Here is a 19,438-nt window from a genome sequence, read left to right on the forward strand (position 1 = left end):
ATAGATCAGTTATAGAGAGACTACATAGCATAGATCAGTTATAGAGAGACTACATAGCATATATCAGTTATAGAGAGACTACATAGCATAGATCAGTTATAGAGAGACTACATAGCATAGATCAGTTATAGAGAGACTACATCGCATAGATCAGTTATAGAGAGACTACATAGCATAGATCAGTTATAGAGAGACTACATAGCATAGATCAGTTATAGAGAGACTACATAGCATAGATCAGTTATAGAGAGACTACATAGCATAGATCAGTTATAGAGAGACTACATAGCATAGATCAGTTATAGAGAGACTACATAGCATAGATCAGTTATAGAGAGACTACATAGCATAGATCAGTTACAGAGAGACTACATAGCATAGATCAGTTACAGAGAGACTACATAGCATAGATCAGTTACAGAGAGACTACATAGCATAGATCAGTTACAGAGAGACTACATAGCATAGATCAGTTACAGAGAGACTACATAGCATAGATCAGTTACAGAGAGACTACATAGCATAGATCAGTTACAGAGAGACTACATAGCATAGATCAGTTACAGAGAGACTACATAGCATAGATCAGTTACAGAGAGACTACATAGCATAGATCAGTTACAGAGAGACTACATAGCATAGATCAGTTACAGAGAGACTACATTGCATAGATCAGTTATAGAGAGACTACATTGCATAGATCAGTTATAGAGAGACTACATAGCATAGATCAGTTATAGAGAGACTACATAGCATAGATCAGTTATAGAGAGACTACATAGCATAGATCAGTTATAGAGAGACTACATAGCATAGATCAGTTATAGAGAGACTACATAGCATAGATCAGTTATAGAGAGACTACATAGCATAGATCAGTTATAGAGAGACTACATAGCATAGATCAGTTATAGAGAGACTACATAGCATAGATCAGTTACAGAGAGACTACATAGCATAGATCAGTTACAGAGAGACTACATAGCATAGATCAGTTATGTAAATGAAATTCTTTATGTATAAAATATAAAATGCACACTCACAATCGTGCATATAAAAAGAGCATGTATCACTCAATAGTGCATCACACAGTCACCGCGCCACGATGTCTCTCACCGCCTCTTTGAACCGGTGCCTCTAGCTGGCGATGGAGCCTTCTGCGCAGACTGTGTCTTTACTCCATCGCGTCCAGTAGCGCTGCTGACATCACCCTTGTTGTTACTCCCACAATGCGGGGCGGTCTGGTACGGATCGTCTGTGTGGCCAAACTTGACAGAGAATCCTCCACTCTACGCGTTTCGCCCATAATCAAAAATAACAATAATTGTTCATTAGGTTTTGTTAATTGATTATTAATTAGAGGGGGTATATATATGTGGCATGATGACAGCAACTCTACACTCCTGACGAAGCCGCAACAGTCTGACTGGGCGAAACGCGTAGAGTGGAGGATTCTCTGTCACGTTTGGCCACACAGACGGTCCGTACCAGATTGTGATATGTAGTCTATCTCTCCTTATTGGTCATCTGTCCTCCACTGTGCCATTGGATGAGAGTCCTGATCAACACATACCAGCTTAACATCATGGCAAATAGCCCCCTGTGCAAGTGCCTTTATATCTCTTGTATCCTGTGCGTAGGCTGCACATAGAGCCAAGATTAGGACCATGTATACTTCTACAGATGCCCCACACATCTGCACTTATACTGTTTGTGCTGTTTGTCTTTTTTTTTCCCCCATATGCTCCGCCTGGATTGTTTGAGAAAACGGGGGGAACCAGAACAGCACGAGATTAACACAAATACAAAATCCCCTTGTTTTAATGTGAGTTTCTTGTTTGATAAACGTGTAGCTCTCTTTGCTCCTGTGTTGTAACCAGGAGATTGCAATAGGACCCCGAACACCGAGATGGAGGGAGATGCCGGCAGAGTAGTGCTTGAGAGTACGTGCGTGAGAGGTAGCTGGCACTTGTTATGTGTGCCTTGGCGATATTCTTAGAGGTAATGCATGTGTGTGTATTGGCAGTAGTCCTAGAGGTGATAATGTGTGTGTTGGCAGCGGTCCTAGAGGTGACACCGGGTGCTCACAGCTGTTTCCGGAGCCTGTGAATTCTCTCTCGGAGTGCTTCCTGTCGGCCTCAGGAGGGGTCTTCATGCTGTGGGATATTATAGATCCCAGAGAAAGGGCGAGTGCGCGGGAGAGAGGGGCAGACACAGCGTAATGGGACAGAAATACAACCCACAATCAACAGGACACAGGGGCCGCTGCTCTTAGGGTAGAGGGGGAGCCACTGTCCTTAATCAGCAGAGCAGAGGAGCGGCACTTATCTAGTGGAACAGATAAGCAACTTCTATTGAATGAGGTAGAGAGGACCAAGCACTTATCTCTGAAGACACATATTGGGATTGTCATTATGTGTCAGTTTTTTTACCGCTAATAAGTAGTACAAACCGTTAATAAACAGTGCGTAGTATTTATGAAGGTCGTTGTGTGGCTTTATACATGACACACTTTGTTGTTTGAAATACATTTGTACGCATTGCGTCATGTTGAATACAGTTTCAATAAAAACAGAATATTGTAGTCTTTTTAAATTATTATTATTATTATAGCAACCCCGTTATAACGCTGTGCTTGGGGTCCAAAGAATCACATCGCTATAAGCGGATCGCGTTAGAAATAATGTACAATTGTATGCATTGTATAATAAAGTATTTAAGATACCAATAATCGTGTTGTAAAGAATTCATAACTACGAAAATTGGGAGCCACGCTTAACATCGCGTAATAAGCAGATTCGCGTTGTAACGGATCGCGTTATAACGGGGTTGAGCTGTATTAGTAAATATAAATGATTGGTGTCATATTATTTATAATAGCCGTATCGTGAAAATAATACATTCTGTTAACCTATATAATTAAACACCCGTGCTGCGTCTAATATATTTTTGGTTGATACATAGCAACCTGTACTTACAATGCGCAGACTTTTTAGGGTTTACGTCAACTTCAATTTGCCGGACGATTTTGTTGCAGGTTCTACTTTTTTTGGCACACAGAGACATTTTTTTTAAGTACACACTATTAACATCTGTGTGCCAAGCAATTTCCATTCCTCTGCGCCAAAATATTTGACCAAAAAAAACATTTTGGACGCTTAGGGCGCAAACTGAGAAAATAAGGTTAATACACAGGTACACACAAGTGCATGTTATGCCAAAAATGCAATTTGCCATGTCTAGTACGCAGGCTAATTCCCTATTTCCTGGACAGAGGGACAGCTAGGATTTAAACGAGATGTACACATAGGAATACAGTGAACTATAGGTTTTAAGTAATTTATATAGTAAAAAATAAAGCAGATTTGTACAAGTATTTTTAATGTATCCATAGTAACCAGTTGTTTTGCGTGGGGGTTTATGATCTTTACCTAATCTCTTTAGTAATAAGGCTGCATGTAGACTCTGATATACAGGCAAAGTGATAGTCCACATGTTTTTCTCCTCTGCTGTCATTGTTAGCCACAGAGATAAGGGAGGAACAATGATTATTAGTGTAAATTTGAATTACACAGACCAGAGGGAACTAGAAAGTACAGTAGTTTATTTTTTTGATGAAGCATATAAGTAAAACTGTTACTTTAAAGCAGCGGTCAAGCTGCTGTTTTTTTTATTTTTTCCATTTAATATTTGCATCAATACAATCCACACAATGAGAAGTAATTACCTAAGTTGTCGATCGATCCGTTCTCCTGTGATCGATCGGCGAAGATTCGGCTCAGGGGTTCACTAAATGGCTGTGAGTGCAGCAGAAGAGGACCAAAGATGCAAAGTTCTGTGGGGAAGATCATGTGACCAGGCGGTCGCTAGATACAATTGGTGCACTGCTAGAGAGGGGGCAGGGGTGTGCCCTCAAAAAGTGGTGTGCCAGAGCCTGTTTTAGAAGAGGAAGGGGATGTGACTTTGTAAATGGTTGCTATAGAAACAACAAATGTTATACATTATAATACATTAAAAATGTAATTCAGAGTTGTTTTTTTGGTTGTTTTTTTAATGCTACAAGTATTTTCTCATAGTACAGAACTGATCTATTAAAAAAAAATACACACATGTAGGATAATGCTTCGGCCGCAGCTTTAAGGGGGACTGAATCTTGTGAAAGGAACAATCCCTGTGTCTGATTATCAATTTTAATTAAAATCTGACAGCTATTTGTAATCATTATAAAATCATATTTTCAAGTTAGTTTGTAAACATCAAACTAAACCAAATTAAATATGACCAGCTCAAGACAGTGATGTGAACTATCCCAAGATAAAGAACAAAGCTGAACGTATTGCTGAATAAATAATGTATTGTTGATAGTATAATGAATTTTAAAATAAAATCGTTATATGTACAGTAGAGTCTCGGGCATAATACCGACTTTCGGTTAACCGACACTCCGTTTTATCCGACATCTTCGCCCCCCCCCCCCCCCCAATCTTCTCACCGGCGGCTGAAGAGGACTGAAGGCCATGGACGCGTAGCGGCACAGGAGGAAGACAGCTGGCGGCGGGAGAAGCGGACCATGTCAGCGGAGCAAAGGAGTTAAGACAGCGGGCGGCGGCAGGAGAAGACCGTGTGAGCGGAGCGGGAGAGCGGCCGGTGAGGAGTGCGCCGTAACAGCGCCAGACACCTGACTTCCGGTGTCTGCCGCCGTTACAGCACGTTCCTCCCCGGCCTTTCTCCCGCGCCGCTCTGCTCCTGCTCCACTCACGTGGTCTTCTGCTGCCTACGCCGCCTTCCCCCTGTGCTGCTCCGCTCCTGTGGTCTTCCGTCCTCCTCTCCTGACGCCACCGGTAAGTGAGAAGATGGTGGGGGGAAGGTCCGAAGATGTCAGATAATACTTTCCGTATTATCCCTAATGTTCGATTATCCGACACGGTATTTATTGGTCCCGGTTTAGGTCGGATAGCCGAGACTCCGCTCTATTTACTATTTGTTTTTAATATTGGATTAAAATGCCAGAAAGAAAGATAAGATTTTTTTTTTTTAATTGATAATTTTTTTTGATAAACCGAATCGAAATAACCCTAACTCTAGCGCTTAACCTATAATGTGTGATTACACGTGCAACAAATAAAACAATAATTGTGTAAACCAATTGTGATAACAAGAGGCCGGAGCTGCCAAAGGCTTCCCACAATGCAAATTATCTCCAACCTGCATACAGTAATACGATGAATGAAAAAAGGATACTGGCACTTTAAAATTACAATGGACACAATGTCATTTTAAAGCGCCAGGTATCCTTTTTTCATTCATCGATAATTGTTTTTGCTTTGTCTTATTTCTTTTTATACCCGTCTCTTTTTATCCTGGTGGCACTCATGTTGAGCTGATATTTGGGAGGGGTTTCGTTTCCTCTTGCTGCTCCCCTTTGTCTGATGTCACTGAATTAGACAAAGCCCCCTGTCCCCTTATCTTTAGTGTTCTCTGATAAGGACAGGGTGGGACAATGATAAAGAAAACACTTGATTGACAAACACTTCCCCATTCAGAGGCCCCTTAGAGATGTAATTTGTAATTCATTTCCTGGAGAAACAAAGATTTGCTTTTTGCATGGTTCTATTAGTTTAAGGAAGTGGCAACTTAGGTAGCTAACTTTTTTACAGCAAATACTATGCTTGTGAGCATAGTTACATGTCTGCTTCTCACCATTATCTCTTAGGCCCGGGCCATAGAGGTGTGGGGAGAGCGGAGGCGCGCTAACGCTGAGGCTCGCCTGCTTCAGTCAGCGCGATTGCACGGACTTGCAGACGAGCCAGCGTGCGCGGGGGGAGCCGGGGGGAGGTGGTTGGAGGCGGGGCAGTGACGTCGCTGGGCCAATCGCCCGCGACGCACTGACGTCAACTGACGTTGACGCTGCTGTGCTGTGATTGGAGGTTTTCAGCCGACTGCGCGCTGAAAAACAGCTTGCCGCTCGGCTGAAACCTCCAACTCCTCAGCACGCCTGCGGACGCTCGCGTGAGCCCCCTCTCAAGGCTTCCTCAGTGAGGATGCAGGGGCTCAGCGCGGAGCGTCCGCACGCCTCAGCACGGCTGGTCCATCTATGGACGCAGCCTTAGGCCTCGGGCATGGTCAGCACTTAGGCGCTGACCCGTGCTGAGGCGCGCTGCTGCTCGGCAGTGAGCCCCTGCAGCCGCAATGAGAGCGCTTTTAGCAGGGGCTCGCGCACGCTTCCGCAAGCGTGCGGAAGCGTGTGTCTTATTACATTTTTAGATTTGGCGCTCACGAGAGCGCAGGGCCTGTCACGTGAGCGGTTCGCCCAATGAGGGCGAACCAGCTCCGTGATGTCACTAACCCCCCCCCCCACCCCCGACACGCCCCCGGACGGCGCGCGGACCAAGGCCAGGGAAAGCACCCGCTTTCCCTCAGCCTGCGTAAGCACGGCTGCAGTCCTATGGACGCAGCCCCAGCATGCAATGCACTGCAGCCAGGGATTCTGGGAAATGACATGCAAATTAGCACTCAGTGTGTCACCTTTTACTTCGTTTACATTTTAACACAGACCCCCCCCTCGCCCCCCGCTGCATTACACAGATTTTCAGAACAGCCTGGGTTAAAGAAGTGCAGAGCCAGTAACCCTACCCACAGCCAGCTGTTTCAGCCTTTTGGATATCTGCAGTATGAGGCTGGTAATTTGTTTACAAATGGTTGTTTTTTGGTCGGCTACATGGGATTGTACCTTGAAGGAAGCTAGTTACATTAATAGGTTGTTTAAAAAAATAAATAAATAAACACCTCTCTTGGCCTGCAATGGGCAGGGGGGCGTCCAGTCAATGGTGCAGGGGATCAGGGCAGAGCTGCGAGGGAGAGGTGCAAGGGGTTTAGCCTATTTGAGGTACGCAGTGACCGCTGTGTGGTGTGAATGACTGCGGTGCAGCGCTACAGTATATGTCACTGCCTGCAACGATGCTGCGTGAGCTCGTGTTCATACAGTTCTGGTTTATGTCATCTTCTGCATCCTGGTCCCTGACCAGTGCAGCCTGGGAAATGAGTGACGAGATCGCAGGCTTTGTGCGTGTGATTGGGGCGGCTGGTTCATAGCTTCCTCCTCTCACAGTGGGAAATTGGCTACAAAATCCTGGGTGTCTAGGGATTTTTCCTCTGCATTTTCTTTCTTTGATAAATCCTGTTTCTCTCTCCCCTTCCCCACCCACCAACCCCAACCCCCCCCCCCCCTTCCCTAGTTCTGTGGCTGGGAGACTTCTCCTGACTTTGAAATGCCAAATTCTTTACAAGTCCTGTAGAATTAACCACAAGGAGGGAAAGGGGACCACGTCCTCCATTTATTTTACACTTTGATGCTCAATAATGAGTGCAGCTGTAAGCAGCTTCCGGCTGTAATACGGGGTTAAAGGTGCAAGTTCTGCGTTTCATTTTCTCCGTGCTTTCTACGTCAATAAAAACGCCCGTCCGCAGTGACGGAGACACCGGCGTAACATGTAAGAACGCGGGCTCGTACATTTGCCGTGGCCACTAATCAATAGGCGCGTGTGACAGAAAGGTTTTGGCTTGAAGCGTAGCGATAATAGATTCATATACAGCACCATTTACTCTCTCCCAACCTGGCTCTGCTCACACCTCTGCTGCTCTAAGGAACCCAGTCACTGAACCCCCCATACCGACAATGGGAAATCGCCTGAAAATGACATATCCCTCTCTCCCCTCTCTCATTCCTCGCCTTGTGCGGCATGCTTTCTCTCTCCCATATCTCTCTTTTTAAGTCCCGTTCTGCTCCTCTCTCTCCCCCTCCCTGCCTCTGTTTTATTTTCATTAATGAATGAGTCACATTCACTGATGGACCATTAAGCTGATGAACTCCAGGAGGAGGGAGGAGGGTAATTTAATTAACTAGAGAGTATTTTTCTCTCTCTCTCCACTCCAAACCCCCCGACTTGTACATTTTCTAGAGCTGGCCTTTGTATGGTACACACACATATCGCAAAAAAAAAAAAAAAAACCTTCCACTGCAATTGAAAGGCAGACACATTAAGGCCTTTCACAGCTAATGCAGTGGGGGGTTTCTGCCATTCGTTACCCATCATGACCTTACTCTGTCTGGTTTCCAGCCTGATTCCTGATTCACCGAAAAGAATCAATGGTACAAGGTCAGGCACCAAGGTCACCAACAGTTGTACTCAACCTTCTGTTCGTATGATGCACTGGTACTGTATCAATAAGGTTTATTAATAGTCCAGTCCATTAAACGTCCTATAAAATGCCTCGTGGAAAACCCTTGGCCAATAGACAAGGAGGGCTGTTGGGATATTACTGTTCTCCTGCAGTGATGCATTTTGGAGGCCACACTCCATAGCCGCATTATTGGGAAGTGTGGGGTGTCTTGGGAGTCTGGCTACGGGACCAGTGCCTGTCCCTGGACGGGCTCCTACCAGGGCTACTGTTGTATTTTGGAACACTTGCCGATTGCGTTGACCGTTGCTGGAAAACGGCAGCAATGGAAAGCTCTTGCACGGGCGCCAAAGTGGTAGAGACGGGTGTAACCCCGACACAAGTCCGCCAAGTTGGCGACTTCTGGACATTCGCGGCTAGCAAAAAAATTGCGCAGAGATATTAAACTTTCCCGGACGTTTACAAATATCAGCACCCGGATAGCAACCTTGGTGAAAACGATTGGCGAATATGCTGCAAATTGTGGTGCATATTGTGAATTTTACAATTAGTATAAATAAAGTGTGAAGTTCAAACAGACACCTGCAACCATACATAAAGCTCCTTATCTAATGTGTGTGTGTGTGTGTGTGTGTGTGTGTGTGTGTGTGTGTGTGTGTGTGTGTGTGTGTGTGTGTGTGTGTGTGTGTGTGTGTGTGTGTGTGTGTTGGGGTTCTGTGCGTTTGTTAATATATTTTCAGCTGTCTCCGCGGTTGGAGGTTGGTGGCTCCTCCTTCCCAGGTTTTAATCCCGCCCCTCCCCACTTCCCAAGTGAGTAGGTCCTTTTCATTTTACTGGATATAGACCCAATGTTGGTCTTTCTCCCTCCTAATAGAGGTAAATTAGAATTTTAATCCTAATAGAGGTATATTAGTATTTTATCTGGTAAACCTGTGAACATGGTCTGCCTCGTCATGGCTCACAGGCTTACAACGCTTTGGCCAAAGGGTTAGACTAAATGACCCCTTTTTCAAGACAATATATAAGTATTTTACTGTGTATTTTTGTCATATTGGATGTATCATTGGGCTTCTCTGTCGCTTGTTGCAATTATTTATATTACTAGCATTAGCCAAACAGCCAAATTATCAGCGATGATTAGCCAAGCAGTCACAACTGTAGAAAACTGAGGCCAGGATTCACCAAGAAGCACATTCAATCCAACGTTAACGGTCCTTGACTTGAAGGGCAGTTAACGCCGATCACCATTCGCCTTGAGAAAGCCTCTCGCGAAACGCGCGCGTCGGCTCCTTCCATACACGTGCACGCGCAGATCAGTCACTGCCTCCGCATGATTTACTAACACCGCGAGTTGATGCGGCAGTCTGTTCGTGCAGATATACATAGGATATAAGTGCCCCGATGGTCACTCCTAGCCTCGTTTAGCAGTGTATACAGGGACAGTGCTCCGATATGATTATGTCCTGAGGAACCTCACTTGCAGCAATACTGTAGCTGCCTTGCTGTGTTTGTCACTCTGCACAGCATCAATTAGGTTTATCATTCAGTTTTTGCCAGTATCTAGCCCTCTGATATAAGCTCATGGTATAAGTCTGTCTCCCATTATTAGTGTCTCCCTCACTGGGACCTCATCGACCCCCCCAGGTTATATAGTCAGGATACCTACCTCTGACAAGCATAACGCAGGTTACTATAGGTCAACACACCCCTGGACATTACACTCAGTGGGTTACCTAAGGTCATCCTGACACTTATATGGGTATACAGACCTACACAGGGGAGCTTAACTGATTGAATTTATTACAACTGATGTACATAGTTTATTTGCTCTTTATGTATGTTAGTTGCTATAAGTCACATATACTATTACCTACAAGGATATAGATACCAGCGTTGTGACTTATAGTCTCAGCACATACCCGGACACACCTGGAGTATTCACTCACTACACAGGTCCACATCAGGAATTCTGTGCTAATATGTTACCAGCAGTTTATTAAAACCCTCTGGTACACTTATGAGTCTGATCCGGAGCCAACACGGCTATTTTATTCAGGATCTACCTACCTTCAGTACATTGTTCTATCAACCATTTTTTAATATATACTGTTATTAATAAAGATTATGTTTTAAACCATTCACTTATCTTCAGAGAGTGAACCTGAGTGCTAAATTAGGTTCTTTCTCTCACCTATCTACTATAACTCTTATGTAGCCTAGTGCCCCTGACTGTACCCTTTTCTTTGGCCTTAACATTATAAGCCCTGATAGGAACAGGCAGTGTTGGGGTTAAACTCCTGCACAGAGGCCTAGCACATGAGCTGCAGACTGGATAGGGGATACAATGTTATTATATTCAGGTGCAGGCCTAATGGCAGTTAGGAGTGTCATGCTTGAAAGGGTACTGATTGGTTCACATGCAAGTGGTGTGATGCCTGTCAGTACCTGGACCTGCCCTGTTATGGGGCAGGGTTACAAACCCCTCCCCAGGTATAAAAGCAGGCACTCCACTAAATTGTATAGGTTCTGTCCCCTCTCTCTGTGGAGTGGGAGCTATTCCACCTTGGCCCCATCAGGGGGCAAGAGGGATAAGGATGGGCTCTTGGGCCCTCAAGCCCCTTGGGTCTGATCCAGGGAAGAGGGATAGGTTGGAGTATGATGTACTGCTTCAATAAACACCAGTTGTACCATCATCTGTCTACCTGTGTCTATGGACGAGGAGGGCTTGTGTGGAGAACTTCTGTCCCTGGCAGAAGCCCTACAAGATGTGGGCGCTTCACCGCGACACCTGAGCTGAGAACCTGCCCTGTTGATACTCCCTACTACCATCTGTGGAGCACTCAGTCTGCCATGAGCCTGCAGGTATGCACCAACACACCGGTAGCATGAGGCACTTATCCTGGAAGAGCAGATCTCCCTGGGGGAGAGGGGAGGGAGAGAGGGGTGGATAAGGGTGCTACACTTAAATTGACCGGAATTTCTGCTTATCCGGCACCTCATGTCCGGCACATGTCAGATAACACCGATTTCACTGTCCCATTCTAATATTTCTTTTTTAAACGAGGTCATTTGTTTTTACGTGTCCCGGTTTCTACTTTTCAAAATCTGGTCACCTTAATTAAAGGGAAGTACAGAAGCACCTAGGAACCAGCACTCACCCACCCCTTCCCGAGTAGTACCAATAGAATCAGCGCGTCCTGCTGCTTAGGTCCCATACATTCCGTGCTACGGTACACAAATAATCTACAAATGTCCCAAATGGACCGGCACGCAGAGAAATAAGTTGGGAAAATAGCTCACCTGTTTCTTCCATGTGGTTTTCCCAAATCGTCTGTTTTAAAGCAAAATATTGTTCTATACATGAAAGAAGGGTTGGTTAGACACATACAGGCAGTCCTCGGTTATCCACCGGAATCCGTTCTGGAAGTGGCGTTGGATAGTGAAACCGTTGTAAAGTGAGTCCCATGTTAATCAGTGGCGGTGAGCGCTGGATAACGCATTCCGGTGTCGAAAAACGGCCCGTAGGGTTGCGTTGTAAAGCGTTGGACATGCCATTCGTTGTAAAGTGAAACGTTGGATAACGAGGACTGCCATATCGAAGCCTGAGGAAGGGTCCCTGAAACGTTGCTTGGCTTTTTACACTTTGGCAGTATGTGTCTAATCACCCCATCTCTGTATGCTAGAATATTTTGCATTAAAACAGACAGTGTGGAAAACCACTTGGCAGGATCACAAGACCCTTTTTCCCCGCTGCATTTCTTGGGGTGCTGGCTCATTTTGGACATTTGTGCATTACGTGGCCTTGTTCATCACGCTAGTTTTTCACTCAAAAGACTAACTCGGCTCCGCCTTTAGTTTCATTGCTGCATGAAACATGACAGTAAGAAGTAAAGTAATGGGCGCCTTCCATTACAATATGAGCATCATGTAGCATGGTCAGGCAGAGCAAGCACTTTGCAGGCACCATTATGGCACCCTACATCATTTCTAGCTGCTGACCCGCTAATGCTGACCCGCTAATGCTGACCCGCTAACGCTAATGCCCCTTTACCCTGCTGCACTAATTTACAATAATACACTGACACACACACACACACACACACACACACACACATACAGATTTTTGTTTAATATGGGTGCTACACCCCAGTCCACAAATGTAAGCCTTGGAAGGTGAGTATATGGAGAGGACAGTTAACCCTGGCGCTGCCAGAAAGAGGACTCAACCCTGCTAGAAATGTATATGCTGAATGTAAGTTGCCGCTTCCCACACCCCCGGCCCTCCATGATAATGGCAGGTGAAAGTGCCCTAGTACTTGTTGGCCATAATGATAATGTGTCCGTGGGGAGGACCTTGTCCATGTAACTCCAACCTTTGCATTGTTGCGTGTAATCACTCCCCACATACTGTAGCTTGCTGATGCATTCAAAGCATTGATACACGGATGTGTGCAGATGCTCAATTACATTAGATGCACAAACAGCATTTTCCTGCGGTAATTGTGGGGGCAGCCTAGGCTAAATTAGAGGAGACAATAGTATTTAGTGATATTTGGTGACTCTGCCTCTTTCCCCCTCTTGGAGTGACAGGGTTACACGCCCCAGACACTGCCCCTTTAAAAAGGTCTTCAGCTGAAGGTCAAAAGAAGCAGCAGCTTGAAGGGATGTGACCCCAGAGCATCCTGGGAGACTGAGCCCTCCTCCACCCCCCCCGCCCCCCCTACCTTATATAATGGGAAAAGGAAATGGATGAGGTCAGATTGAGGGAAAGGATGTCAGATTAACCCCTTTACTTCCAGGGAGACACAGCATCACCTAAGCCTTTACATCCCAAGGAGTCCGACCTACCCCTTCCCAGCTCAGGAAACTTACAGATCATCACTTATCCCAAGCAGAGACCTGCAGAACATCACTTATCCCTAGCAGAGACCTGCAGAACATCACTTATCCCTAGCAGAGACCTGCAGAACATCACTTATCCCTAGCAGAGACCTGCAGAACATCACTTATCCCTAGCAGAGACATGCAGAACATCACTTATCCCTAGCAGAGACCTGCAGAACATCACTTATCCCTAGCAGAGACCCGCAGATCATCACTTATCCCTAGCAGAGACCCGCAGATCATCACTTATCCCTAGCAGAGACCCGCAGAACATCACTTATCCCTAGCAGAGACCCGCAGATCATCACTTATCCCTAGCAGAGACCCGCAGATCATCACTTATCCCTAGCAGAGACCCGCAGAACATCACTTATCCCTAGCAGAGACCCGCAGATCATCACTTATCCCTAGCAGAGACCTGCAGAACATCACTTATCCCTAGCAGAGACCTGCAGAACATCAATTAACCCTTTCATTCTTAGTGCATCACCTAAAGGAGCAATCCATGCAATATCCTACGTGTGCGTTTTTTTTCAATAAATCAGTTCGGCAGCATTAGATAATACTTACTACATTTTATTAAACTCTTAATGCCATTTTTTAATGAGTTTTAATATAGAGCAAACTTTGCTTTCTATAGCCGCTTTTAGCAGGCCTCCCCAGCAGGGCAAGATCTTTGCAACACTTTCCTGTTTATGATCATTTGTTGCCAATGATCCCAGCAGTTTGAGCTGCAAACTGTAATAATAGATAATGTTACTTTTGGATACATTGTAGTTGCTGAGTTACACTGACTGAAGGATTTATTGAAACGGAAAGGCGGCCATTTAGTGATCCCCGGGAAGCAGGACTTGTTTACCCTATAAATATTATTAAATAATTTTTAAAGTTAATTTGTAAACATGGTGAGCGGAGATTTGGGAAGAGGTTTGATGTCCTCTAGCTGCTCCCTTTAGTCTCATGTCACGATGTGTACAACGACTTTGCACAGGCAAAACCACCTCCCCTTATCGTTATTGCCTCTCTGATAAGAACAGGGTGGAATAAGGGTAAAGAGACACTACCCTCCCCCCACCCATTCTGAGGCTCTGAAGAAATGTCATTTGAAATCAGTTTCCTGATAAGCTAAATATTTGCTTTTAGCACGGTTAGGTGTTTGAAGAAGCTAATTAAACCGTTAAATTAGTTACGAAAAGTTGATCTTTTGCGAGGGGTTCCTGCAAAGCCTTAACCCTCCTGGCCAAGGGGACAAGGAACCAGAGGTTAGGGTTACCACGGTTTAGCCGGGACAGTCCCGGATTTTCATTATAAGTCCCCGATCCCCCGGCAATTTTCTCAAAATTGCTCAAATGTCCCGGGGTTGTAGCTTTTCTGTTTGGACTCACTTAAAAAAACTCTTAAAACCGTAAAAAAAAATAGACACTGCATGTTTTTTGCGAGATCGATCATATCGAAGATAAAACATTTTAAATATATTGGTAAAATCTACTTAAACGATTTATTATTATAAACCAACCCGTCATTTTGCTACACAAGTTTGTGTCATGTTCAGAAATGGAAATAAATCAATAATACAGCATAAATGGGGACGCTATTAGGGCAAATACCATTATATTTATTTTTAAGTGATGTCATTAGTTTTATAAATAAAAGGTTTTAATATGCCCCGGTTTCTACCTTTGAAAATATGGTCACCCTACTAAAAAAGCGCACCTTTCTAAATGTCAGGATGGGTTACAGAGTTTCTGCGTTTACATCTGTGCGTCTGGCCCATGTGACTCCTATTGTCGCTATAAGTTATTTCCACTTAAAGAGCTAAATATAGCGGATAGCAGCTAAGAGAGGAGATTTCCTGTTAACTCTTTCAATTAAGAGTTATTGAAGTTAGTAAGTGAAGAGGCTATGAAGTGAAATCCAGCTGTAACTAGCGATAGATAGATCGTTACATAGTTACATAGTAGGTGAGGGTGAAAAAAGACATACGCCCATCAAGTTCAACCTTTGCTACATTTAGATGGCAGATACTCTTATATCCGTACTTACTTATTGATCCAGAGGAAGGCAAACACAAACCCCAGAGTCATATCATCCAATGATATCTCAAGGGGAAAAATAAATTCCTTCCTGGCTCCAAGAATTGGCAATCAGATTACTCCCTGGATCAACGTCCTTCCCATGTTTACTTATTAGGTATATCCCTGTATACCTTTCCTTTCTAAAAATATATCTATTGTATCTGCTATCACAGTCTCCATGGGTAATGAATTCCACATTGTAACTGCCCTTACTGTAAAGAACCCTTTCCTTTGTTGCAGGTGAAATCTCCTTTCCTCCAACCTTAAGGGATGGCCCCTGTGTCCTTTGTATTGCCCTTGAATAGTTATTTTGAAAGCTCCTTGTATTGTCCCCGAATATATTTGTATATACAGTAGTTATCATATCCCCTCTTAGACGCCTCTTTTTCAATGTAAACAAATCTAATTTAGCTAGCCTCTCCTCATAAATCAGATTATCCATCCCCTTTATTAATTTGGTGGCTCTTCTCTGCACTCTCTCTAGTTCCATAACGTCTTTTCTAAGGAGTGTTGCCCAAAATTGTACTCCATATTGAAGGTGTAGTATTACTAATGCTTTATAAAGGGGGATACTTATGTTTACTTCCCTTCCATCCATTGCTCATTTAATGCAAGATACGATCTTGTTTGCCTTTGCAGCTACTGCATGACATTGAGCACTATTGCTACGCCTGCTGCCTACAAGCACTCCTAAATCCTTCTCTATCAAGGATTCTCCTAATGTATCCCCATTTAATTTGTAAGTCGCCGGTTTATTCTTGTTTCCCAAATGCATAACCTTGCGTTTATCTGTATTAAACCTCATCTGCCATTTACCTGCCTAAGTTTCCAGTCTATTGAAGCCCTTCTGGAAAGAAATTACATCCTGCTCGGATTCTATTACCTTACACAATTTAGTGTCATCAGCAAAGATGGAGACTTTGCTCTCGATCCCAACCCCAAGGTCATTAATAAACAAGTTAAAATGCAGGGGTCCCAGTACCAATCCCTGAGGTACTCCACTCACAACTTTAGCCCAACCTGAAAAAGTTCCATTTATAATAATTCTCTGTCTATTCATCAACCAGTTTTGAATCCAGGTGCAAATATTTTTACCAAGCCCAATTTTCTTTATTTTGTACCCTAACCTCGTGTGGAACCGTAAGCAGACCACATCAACTGCATTACCCTGGTCTAAATTGCTATTTACAGAACCTCCTCAAAGAAACTAATAAGATGAGTTTGGCTTGATCTATCCTTCATAAATTATTAATCATTTTGTTTTCCATTAGGTATTCCTGAATATTATCTTGTATTAAACCTTCAAGAAGTTTCCCTACTATTGAGGTCAGGCTTACAGGTCTGTAATTCCCCGGTTGTGATCTAGCTCCCTTTTTTAAATATAGGCACCACGTCTGCTTTACGGCAATCTTGTGGTACTGAGCCTGTGGAAATGGAGTCCTTAAATATTAAATGTAATGAGTTGGCTATTACTGAGCTTAACTCCTTGAGAACTCTTGAATGTATGCCATTGGGGCCAGGTGCCTTTAATTTTATCAAGCCGCCTATGAACTTCTTCCTCAGTTAACAATTGTTCATTAACATGGAGGTTGTGGCTTCCTCCTGCGGCACTACTAATGAACTTGATTCTTCCCTGGTAAACACAGAGGCAAAGAATTTGTTTAATACCTCTGCTTTTTCCTGTAACAGAGACTGCATGAGAACAGCCACTTCCTACCCTTTTAATACTGAGACTCTCTTACACTTGTTAGATACCCCCGCTACAGCTTGTGGTGAAGGGAATGGTGCTTTGAGGGGCAAAATAGTGGTAATACTGAAGACGAACAGAACCCCTATATAGCACTCTCTTCCTGTGTGAGATGGTGGATGAGTTAAAATATATTTATTCAAAAAACTTCGTTAAAACAATGGGGTTTAAAACATTTATTAAATAGTACCAAGTGTTTTATAGACTCTTGGGGTAGGTTACTCCAGAGGAGTGTCAATTGGATAGTAAGGTCCAGTGTTGGTGAACTCACTGGCCCTAGTAACCCTCATATAGAGTGATTAACTAGAGATTGGTGTTGTATAGGAACGATAGTATTGACCATATATGTAATGCCACAGTAATTGAGAACTAATTGGTGCACCGACACACAGAACCTATTACTGTGCTGCTACATGCTGCAGCCAGTTATGCAGATATGATTGTGTTATGTACAATTCTAGGTAGTTGTGCACCAAATGATGTTCACTAACGCCAATTAGGATTTGGCTCAGAGAGTGAGGAGCCTGAGAAACTGTAACCCTGAGGAGCTCAGAGAGTGGGGAGCCTGAGAGACTGTAACCCTGAGGAGCTCAGAGAGTGAGGAGCCTGAGAGACTGTAACCCTGAGGAGCTCAGAGAGTGGGGAGCCTGAGAGACTGTAACCCTGAGGAGCTCAGAGAGTGGGGAGCCTGAGAGACTAACCCTGAGCAGCTCAGAGAGTGAGGAGCCTGAGAAACTGTAACCCTGAGGAGCTCAGAGAGTGAGGAGCCTGAGAGACTGTAACCCTGAGGAGCTCAGAGAGTGAGGAGCCTGAGAGACTGTAACCCTGAGGAGCTCAGAGAGTGAGGAGCCTGAGAGACTGTAACCCTGAGGAGCTCAGAGAGTGAGGAGCCTGAGAGACTGTAACACTGAGGAGCTCAGAGAGTGGGGAGCCTGAGATACTAATCCTGAGGAGCTCAGAGAGTGAGGAGCCTGAGAGACTAACCCTGAGGAGCTCAGAGAGTGAGGAGCCTGAGAGACTGTAACCCTGAGGAGCTCAGAGAGTGGGGAGACTGGGAGACTAACCCTGAGGAGCTCAGAGAGTGGGGAGCCTGAGAGACTGTAACCCTGAGGAGCTCAGAGAGTGAGGAGCCTGAGAGACTGTAACACTGAGGAGCTCGGAGAGTGAGGCGCCTGAGAGACTGTAACCTTGAGGAGCTCAGAGAGTGGGGAGACTGGGAGACTAACACTGAGGAGCTCAGAGAGTGAGGAGCCTGAGAGACTGTAACCCTGAGGAGCTCAGAGAGTGGGGAGCCTGGGAGACTAACCCTGAGGAGCTCAGAGAGTGAGGAGCCTGAGAGACTGTAACCCTGAGGAGCTCAGAGAGTGAGGAGCCTGAGAGACTAATCCTGAGGAGCTCAGAGAGTGAGGAGCCTGAGAAACTGTAACCCTGAGGAGTTCAGAGAGTGAGGAGCCTAAGAGACTAACCCTGAGGAGCTCAGAGTGAGGAGCCTGAGAGACTGTTACCCTGAGGAGCTCAGAGAGTGAGGAGCCTGAGAGACTGTAACACTGAGGAGCTCAGAGAGTGGGGAGCCTGAGAGACTAACCCTGAGGAGCTCAGAGAGTGGGGAGACTGGGAGACTAACACTGAGGAGCTCAGAGAGTGGGGAGTCTGAGAGACTGTAACCCTGAGGAGCTCAGAGAGTGAGGAGCCTGAGAGACTAACCCTGAGGAGCTCGGAGAGTGAGGAGCCTGAGAGACTGTAACCTTGAGGAGCTCAGAGAGTGGGGAGACTGGGAGACTAACACTGAGGAGCTCAGAGAGTGAGGAGCCTGAGAGACTAACCCTGAGGAGCTCAGAGAGTGGGGAGCCTGGGAGACTAACCCTGAGGAGCTCAGAGAGTGAGGAGCCTGAGAGACTGTAACCCTGAGGAGCTCAGAGAGTGAGGAGCCTGAGAGACTAACCCTGAGGAGCTCAGAGAGTGTGGAGACTGGGAGACTAACACTGAGGAGCTCAGAGAGTGGGGAGCCTGAGAGACTGTAACCCTGAGGAGCTCAGAGAGTGAGGAGCCTGAGAGACTAACCCTGAGGAGCTCAGAGAGTGAGGAGCCTGAGAGACTGTAACATTGAGGAGCTCAGAGAGTGAGGAGCCTGAGAGACTAACCCTGAGGAGCTCAGAGAGTGAGGAGCCTAAGAGACTGTTACCCTGAGGAGCTCAGAGAGTGAGGAGCCTGAGAGACTGTAACCCTGAGCCGCTCAGAGAGTGAGGAGCCTGAGAGACTGTAACCCTGAGCAGCTCAGAGAGTGAGGAGCCTGGGAGACTAACCCTGAGGAGCTCAGAGAGTGAGGAGCCTGAGAGACTGTAACCCTGAGGAGCTCAGAGAGTGGGGAGCCTGAGAGACTAACTCTGAGGAGCTCAGAGAGTGAGGAGCCTGAGAGACTAACCCTGAGCAGCTCAGAGAGTGAGGAGCCTGAGAGACTAACCCTGAGGAGCTCAGAGAGTGAGGAGCCTGAGAGACTAACCCTGAGGAGCTCAGAGAGTGAGTAGCCTGAGAGACTGTAACCCTGAGGAGCTCA

The sequence above is a fragment of the Ascaphus truei genome, chromosome 19 (assembly GCF_040206685.1).
Source record: "Ascaphus truei isolate aAscTru1 chromosome 19, aAscTru1.hap1, whole genome shotgun sequence".
In the NCBI taxonomy this organism is placed as follows: domain Eukaryota; kingdom Metazoa; phylum Chordata; class Amphibia; order Anura; family Ascaphidae; genus Ascaphus; species Ascaphus truei.